Raw genomic sequence first — 9,015 nt, forward strand, 5'->3', positions numbered from 1 at the left:
TTTTTTTTTTTTTTTTTTTTTGAGATGGAGTCTAGCTCTGTCACAGGAGTGACACGATCTCAGCTCACTGCAACCTCTGCCTGCTGGGTTCAAGCCACTCTCCCGCCTCAGCCTTCCAAGTAGCTGGGACTACAGCTGCATACCACCATGCCTGGCTAATTTTTTTGTATTTTTAGTAGAGACAGGGTTTCACCATGTTGGCCAGGCTGGTCTTGGACTCCTAACCTCAAATGATCCACCATTCTCGGCCTCCAAAAGTGCTGGGATTACAGGTTTTTCTTTTTTTAATCTTTTTTTTTAAGTAATAAAAGTTATAAGGTAATAATGGCAAGTGTATCCATACACATATATATACATACTGTAGTGGCTGACACCTGTAAGCCCAGCACTTTGGGAGGCCAAGGCAGGAGGATTGCTTGAGGCCAGGAATTTGAGACCAGCCTGGGCAACATGGCAAGACTTCTGTCTTTATACATACATACACACATTAAAAAAAAAAAAGTGCAGATGCTAAAACCATAATATTAAAGCTGAGATTGAAGAAAGAGTACAGTGGAATCATTCCTCCAAATCTGGTATGGTCCCCACCAATTCCTTCAAAAAATGAAGGTGGTGAACAGGATTGATTGTCTTGAGCATGTGCTGCACAGAAGAGGTCTTGCTATAAACTTTAAAGTCCTATGTTGATAAGGAAGACAGATGAAAAGAGGTTGGAGTCAGCATTATGAAAGCAAGAGCCTGAGGCTTACAGAGATGGCAGCCAAAGGGTGGCACCTTTTGGACATGCCTACTGTCCCATAACCCAGCCAGCCAAGCCTAGCACCCACTCCTTGCTCAGGCCCCCAAAAGTAGAAAGAAATCACTCCCATCTAACAGTCTAGAGACCCAGTCTTCTTGGTCCCAGCACTGAGCTAAAACCAAAATGTAAATTTTGGCCTGGTGAGGTGGTGAGGTGGCGAGGTGGCGGGGTGATTGCTGGAGGCCAGGAGTTCAAGACCAGCCTGGGCAACGTAGTGAGGCCCTGTCTCTACACATGGTGGCTTGTCCCAGCTACTCGGAAGGCTGAGGTGGGAAGTGGCTTGAGCCTGGGAGGTTGAGTCTGCAATGAGCTGCGATCGTAACACTGCACTCCAGCCTCCATGACAAAGTGAGACCTTGACTCTAAAAAAAAATTTTTTTTTTATTGTAGATTCTGGCTTTGTGTGGACCCTCTCCACTGTAACACTCCTGGCCTGTGAGAGTCTTTCTCCTACTCTCCTTCAGGCCAACTCCTTTTTCTGGAAGCACCATTTACAGGTGAGTGAATTTAAATATCTGAATTACCTCTGCAAGGGCTGTAAGTACTTACATTATCTCTAACTCCTGTTAGAAGGATTCCTGCTGGCACCCAGTAGGGAAGTTTTGTGACTGTAATTTGTCACTGTCCCCACTCTTCTGCCAAGGGTTCCTTTCCACATCTCTCTGTGCAGCCCAGGCTGGAGGCTGCCATCTGCCTGTGGAAATAGGTGGCTCTTCCAGGGGACCCCAGGGTCATCTGCACACAGGCATACTGCCTTGACCCACTTGCCTCATTCATCTCTCCTGGAGACATGGAAACATTGGTATTTTCCCTCCAGGCTTACTGAGGTATAACTGACAAAAATGGTATATACTTAAGGTGTACAACATCATGTTTTGATATTTATATATATCATGAAGTGATTAATGCAATCAAGCTAATGAACATATCCATCACCTCATATAGTTACCTTTGTGTGTGTGTGTTGAAAATGTTTAAGATCTATTCTTTCTTAGATGACACGGCCTTGGGAGACACACACACACACACACACACAAAAGATCTCCTCTCAGCAAATTTCAAATGTAACGCATTATTATTATTCTAGTTACCATGTTGTACATTAGAGTCATCAGTATTTGTTAAAGTAAATCTGTGGTAGGAACCAGATACTTTGACAGGTCCTGTATCTTGTTTTTTTTTAAGACAGAATCTTACTCTGTCACCCATGCTGGAGTACAGTGGGGCTCACTGCAGCGTCAACCTCCCAGACCCAAGCAGTCCTCCCACATCAGCCTCCCAAGTAGCTGGGACTACAGGCATGTACCGCCATGCCTAGCTAATTTGTTTAATTTTTTGGTGAAGAGGGGGGTCTCCCTGTGTTGCCCATGCTGATCTCAAACTTGTGGGCTCAAGCGATCCTCCCACCTCAGCCTCCTAAAGTTCTGGGATTATAGGCATGAGCCTATAATAAACCTGGTGTGGGTTTTTTTTTGTTTTTGTCTTTTTTTTGAGACAAAATCTCACTCTGTCACCCAGACTGGAGTGCAATGGTGTGATGTCGGCTCACTGCAACCTCTGCCTCCCAGGTTCGAGTGATTCTCCTGCCTCAGCTTCCTGAGTAGCTATGACTACAGGTGCATGCTACCATGCCTGGCTAACTTTCTTAAGCCCAAGGAAGAGCTTACAGATGGGAAGAAGCAAATACCTGATGTATGAATATAGATAACTGTTACTGTCAAATAACTGTTCCTGAAAACTCTTCCCTTTAATATATGCTCAGCCTATGAATAAATACGTTCAAGTGTGCCCAAAGCCGTTTTTAAGTACCAGTGCTCTTAGTGCGAGGCATGGCTGATGTCAATATGATGTGCCATTGAGATACTTGCCTTAATGAATACCAGTTTGAAAATTTCAAACATTCTCTATTCTCCTGATATATATTTCAACTTCTCAGGATGTTTTCTGGGTAAAAAGGATAAAATAAAAGGGGTACTTGCCACTGAAACAGAAACTTCAGGTATGAGAAGTTAGGGTTAGGAGATTTTTGGCATGTGCACACAGATAAGGAAAGTGTGCTGATTCCGGTTCAGTACCAAGTGAGTGTTGTCAGTGTCTTCAAATTGGTCAAAATGTCTTAAGTATTGAGATCCAGAATGACTGAAATAATCTGCTTCTGACATGATCGAGTATCAAAGTGTGGATTTCAGTGTATGTTTCAGTCCCCAAATCTCCCATTCCCTCGTTGTTCTTATTTGTGAATTGAATGAATGCTGCATGCCTGTGTTTCCATAGCAGACCTTGCCTCATGGTTTTGAAGTGATCTCCGTGCTATTTGACATGTCACAGGCAATGGTAGTGAGACCTGGGTGCTGATATATTTGTACCTCCATCACAACGATTAGTCTCTTTTTCTGCCACTTCCTGTTCCTAGTAGATCAAAGGGCTAAAAATGCCCCTGTGTCAGTAATTGTCTACCAAACCATCTGTACATACAGATTGTGCTGTGTAGGTTTACAGGTGCGTACCCAAAATGAAGACCATTTCTCTTGCTGCTGTCATGATATATGTAGCATTCCTACCAGAATCAAGGCTCCACAGATTCATTTTAAGAGGGGCACCAATTCTGTTTTAGCATGTGGGTTTCCTATGGACAAACAGTGGCTCTCTTTCCATTGAAATATGGTTTTCGCCTCAGTGAGTCCTAATACAGTGGTTTCAACTTCACAATTGCATGTGCTAATAGAATACCCAAGCTTCTAGAAAGAGTTGTTTATATGCATTGTCTCCATTTCTGAACTTCCTATTCATTCCTCGACTCCAGCCCCCATCACTCCATAAAATCATTTTCCCCGTGATCACCAACGACCTCTGACTCACTAGATCCACTGGGCATCTCAGGCTTCGTTCTTGACCTCCCAGCAGGATTCAGCCCTGAGAATCACACTGTCTCTGCTGAAATACCCTCCTCCCTTAGCTTTCTGGACAGCCCCTCTGCTAGTGTTGCTCTTCACTCTCTGACCCCTCCCTACTCCTCTGGCCCTTTTGTGGGCTAATTTCCTACATTCAGTCGCTGAATGTTGACGCTTGTCAAGGTCTTCCCCAGGCCCCTTTCTTTTACTGTGTGTTTTCCCCAGCTCTCTCATTCTTGTCCAATTTTTCCTTTTTCTTCTCTTTTTTAGAGACGAAGTCTCACTTTGTCACCCAGGCTGGAGTGCAGAGGTACAATAATAGCTCACTGCAGTCTCCAACTCCTGGCCTCGAGCAGTCTTCATCAGCCACCTGAGTACTGGGACCACAGGTGTGCATCACCATGCCTGTTTTATGTTGTTGTTTTTGTAGAAATGGGGTCTTGCTTTGTTGCCCAGACTGACCTCAAACTACTGGCTTCAAGCAATCCTCCTGCCTCAGCTTCCCAAAGTGTTGGAATTATAGGCGCGAGCCACCATGCCCAGCCAAATGCCTGATATTTCAAGTACCATATATGCCATTGATGTCAAATATAGATCTGTAGCACAGGGTTCACTCACTATGTTACAGAGTCATGTATCTGGATGCTAATTAGCACCACCACTTAGGCATCTCAGAGGTACTTAGAATTAGACATGTTCAAAATTCTTGGTTTTTTTCCCCAAGAAAAAGGAGTAGAGGAGGAAGTGTGTTAGTCTGTTTTGCATTGCTTATAAAGGAATACCGGAGACTGGGGGATTTACAAAGAAAAGAGATTTATTTCGGTCACAATTCTGCATGCTCTACAAACATAGCACCAGAACCTGCTCAGCTTCTGGTGAGGTCCCAGGAAGTTTTTACCCAGAGTAGAAGGTGGAGGGGGAGCAGGTGTGTCACATGGTGAGACGGAGCAAGGAAGAGAGAAGGAGGTGCCAGACTCTTTTTTTTTGAGATGGAGTCCTGCTTTGTCACCAGGCTGGAGTGCAGTGGCATGATCTCCGCTCACTGCAACCTCGATCTTCCAGGATCAAGCGATTCTCCTGCCTCAGCCTCCCAAGTAGCTGGGACTACAGGTGCGTACCACCACGCCTGGCTAATTTTTGTATTTTAGTAGAGACGGGGTTTCACCGTATTGGCCAGGACGGTGGTCCACCCATGTCAGCCTCGCAAAGTGCTCGATTATTGTTGTGAGCCATTGTACCTGGCCCGGTGCCAGACTCTTTTAAATCAGCCTGATCTTGTATGAACTCAGAGTGACAACTCACTCATTATCATGGGGACAGCACTACCAAGCTGTCCCACTCATGAGGGATTGGCACCCATGACCTAAACATCTCCTACTAGGCCCACCTCCAACATTGGAGGTCATATTTCAACATCAGATTTGAAGAGGACACAACATCCAAACCATATCAGGAAGGGAAAGAGGAGAAAAGGGAAGGGGAAGGAAAGGAGCAAATAAAACAAGCAAGCCTTGCTTTTAAAAAATTATTATTATTAAAGACAGGGTCTTGCTCTGTCGCCCAGGCTTGAGTGCAGCATCCTGATCGTGTCTCATTGGAGCCTTGAATTCTTGAGCTCAAGTGGTGCTTCTCCCTCAGCCCCGAGTAGCTGGGGCTATAGCCATGTGCCACCACACCCAGCTAATTTTTTTTTTGTAGAGACAGAGTCTCGTTATGTCGTGCAGGCTGTTCTTGAACTCCTGGCCTCAAATGATCATCCCACCTTGGCCTCCCATGGTGCTGGGATTATGGGCGTGAGCCACTGCACACAGCCCAGGCCTTGCTTTTGTACTCTATTCCTGTCACGATGAACAAGACCTCTATTTATCCAGTTCCACAGGCCACACACCTGGGAATCTTACTTAACCCCTTTTTCTCCCCATGTTGCAGTCAGTCATCAATCTTGTTTTATCTTCAAGATGCCTCCACTTCTCTATATCTCTACTCTATCTCTCTAGTGCCACAATTAAGATGATGGCTAACATTGTCTTGTGTCTGAACTATTGCAATAGCCTCCTTTCCATCTCCTCGTATCTCCATTGTCCCATTCCAGCCCAATTCCGCTTATATCCTTTAATAGCTCCACTCTTAGGATAAAGACCTGTATACTCAGCACAGCTATAGAATAAAGACCTACATACTCAGCACAGCCATAGACCCTGCATGGTCCACCCTCTTTTCCTGTCTGACCTCCACTTCCTAAAACACTTCCTCTAGCCACATAAGCCTTTCTGGTACTCAGTTACACCTGCTCCCCTGCCCACCACAGAGCCTCTGAAATGCTTTCCCTCCCCTGCTTCTACCTTGCTTTGGCTGGTTAACTCCTTCTCATCCTTCAGACCTTCTCAATTGTCACTTCCTCAGGGGAGCCTCCTTGACCCCGTCCAGTAGATAAGTTGGCCTGCCATAAGCTCTCACAGTGAGATGTACCTCATCTTTATGGCCCTCCTGTCTATTTGTGATTATATATCTCTTAGGGCAATTATTTAATTAATGGCTGGCTCCCAGTTAGGCAATTAATTTCAAGGGATAGAGACCGTATATCTAATTCTGCTTCCTTTGTACCTTTAGGTTAGCTATTGCGTAAACTAAGAATGTTAAACTGTTGAACGATAAAAGTGGTTTTTCAATTTTGCTTTAAAAAAGTACTTTAGTGGCTGTGCAAGGTGGCTCATGCTTATAATCTCAGCACTTTGGGAGGTGAGATGGGAGGATCACTTGAGTCCAAGAGTTCAAGACCAGCCTGGGCAACATAGTGAGCCCTCATCTCTACCAAAAAAAAAAAAATTTTAAACAGGCCGGGTGTGGTGGCTCACGCCTGTGATCCCAGCCCTTTGGGGGGCCTAGGCGGGTGGATCACGAGGTTAGGAGATCGAGACCATCCCGGCCAACATGGTGAAACTCCGTCTCTACTAAAAATACAAAAAAATTCGCTAGGTGTGGTGGCGCATGCCTGTAATCCCAGCTACTAGGGAGGCTGAGGCAGGAGAATCACTTGAACCAGGGAGTCGTAGGTTGCAGTGAGCTGAGAATGTGCTGCTGCACTCCAGCCTGGATGACAGAGTGAGACTCCGTCTCAAAAAAAAAAATTTAAACATTAGCCAGGTGTGATGGCATGTGCCTGGACTTTGCTACTTGGAAGGCCGAGGAGGGAGGATTGCTTGAGCCTAGGAATTAGAGGCTGCAGTGAGCTGTGATTGTGCCACTACACTCCAGCCTGGGTGACAAAGCAAGACTTTGTCTCTTAAAAAAATAAATAAATAAGTGTTTTAGTGGGTTTGTATTTGCATTTCCTTAAATAACTATAAAGGTTTCCTACTTGCTTCTTTTGATGTATTTTTCAATCATGAATGGCTGTACAAAAAGGGAGGAAGTCGTGGGCACCCAAAGAGCCAGAGCCTGCAGTAAATGAGGTTTTTGATGTACCAGGTCTTATTTTAATCTGGAATATCACAGGTGTTATTGTACTTCTGACTCATCAGTCCTGCTGAAAATGTCCCCCAAGAGACTGCCACTTGTTTCAAGGGACTATGAGCCATGTTACGTCCCAATTCTGGACATTTTCCAAACTATATCATCATGTTTTCATAATCTGACAACCTATGGGTCAGTTAAGGACGTAAAACAATTCTGTGATCTCTAAGACAAGCTCCCAACACATTGAAGTCACTAGGCAAGATCTCAGCACCAGGGGCCTATGCTCTCCACAAGACTGACTGTGCAGCTCACTCTCAGCTGAAGCTTCCCTTGGCTTTCCCATGTCTACTACTCTGTGTAGCTGCCCTTTTCTTACTGCTCTAGCCACTGGCTGCCAAAAAGAGACCAGGGCTAGTATCCTGGCCCTCGTGACATTCAACTGCAGCTGGCATCTCTGCTAATGCGAGGGGAGGGATGATTCCTCCACTGTCATCAAGCCCAGCTCTCTTGAGTGTGGGCCAGACCCTGAATAGTCTGGCTTGTGAACGAGATACCAGCTAGTTATTCCAGGTGGTATTCATGTGGCCCAGTGTACTCCTACCTTAGGACAAGTTCCTGCCCACCCAGCTTGCTTCCCTCAGAAGTTTGGGGCAACATTTTTCTACTTTTCTTATTTAGGAGCCCAGCCTGTTTTTGAAATGGAGTCTCACTCTGTTACCCAGTCTGGAGTACAGGGGCGCGATCTCGGCTCACTGCAACCTGCACCTCCCAGGTTCAAGCAGTTCTCCCGCCTCAGGCTCACAAGTAGCTGGGACTACAGGCATGCACCACCACACCTGGATAATTTTTGTATTTGCAGTAGAGATGGGGTTTTGCCATGTTGGCCAGGCTGGTCTTGAACTCCTGACCTCAGGTGATACACCTGCCTCAGCCTCCCAAAGTGCTGGAATTATAGGCGTGAGCCAGCGCGCCTAGCCCCTACAGCCCAACCTTGAATCCCAGCATCTTCTCTGCCATTTCCCCAAGACACACAGTGGACCTCTGGATAAAAGATGTTTTAGATAGACAGTTCTGTTGCCCCAGACCTCAAGGTGACCCTAGTGTAATCTGTGGACACTCTCCCCTATGCTGAGGCTTCTTCACTAGGTCCCCATTCTATCATGTACTCTGTGTACTCATTACTTTCTCTGTGCAGCCTCCTTTGACCTGCAGACCGGATCAGATCTCTGTGGTTTGCTCCCTGATCACTGTGTCCCTCTCCTCTGTAACTTTTACCACAGCTTATAATTCTATATTTGTTGCATATCTATATCGCTCTCTAGAAGATGAGGTCATCAAAGGCAGCACTTCTGTCTTTTTTGCCCACCACTGCAACCCCAGCATGCTGCTCATCTGGTCCATGGTAGGGCTCAGTGAGTGTTTGTTGAAGGAGTGAATGAACTATAATTCACTTCATTATGTATCAGTCTTTTGAAAACCTTTATCTTCGAGCCGGGTGTGGTGGCTCATGCCTGTAATCCAAGCACTTTGGAGGCCAAGGCGGGCGGATCACCTGAGGTTGGGAGTTCAAGACCGACTTGACCAACATGGTGAAACCCTGTCTTTAAAAAAAAAAAAAAAAATTAATTAAAAAAAAAAATGAAAACCTTTATCTTCAATAAACTCATTTCTCTATGATGGCAAGTAAAATATTTTTGGAGCTGGTCATTAATCAGCATGCATTGCATGTGTGAGCACCATAATATTTTTATACTTGTGGGTTTGATAGTCCAACCACATACTTTAAGTATTTCTTTCAGGGTTATAAAAACACTTCATTACTGGTCATTGCACTCCAGCCTGGGTAACATGAGTGAAACTCCGTCTCAA

The sequence above is a fragment of the Cebus imitator genome, unplaced genomic scaffold, assembly GCF_001604975.1.
Source record: "Cebus imitator isolate Cc_AM_T3 unplaced genomic scaffold, Cebus_imitator-1.0 Scaffold70, whole genome shotgun sequence".
Taxonomy (NCBI): Eukaryota; Metazoa; Chordata; class Mammalia; order Primates; family Cebidae; genus Cebus; species Cebus imitator.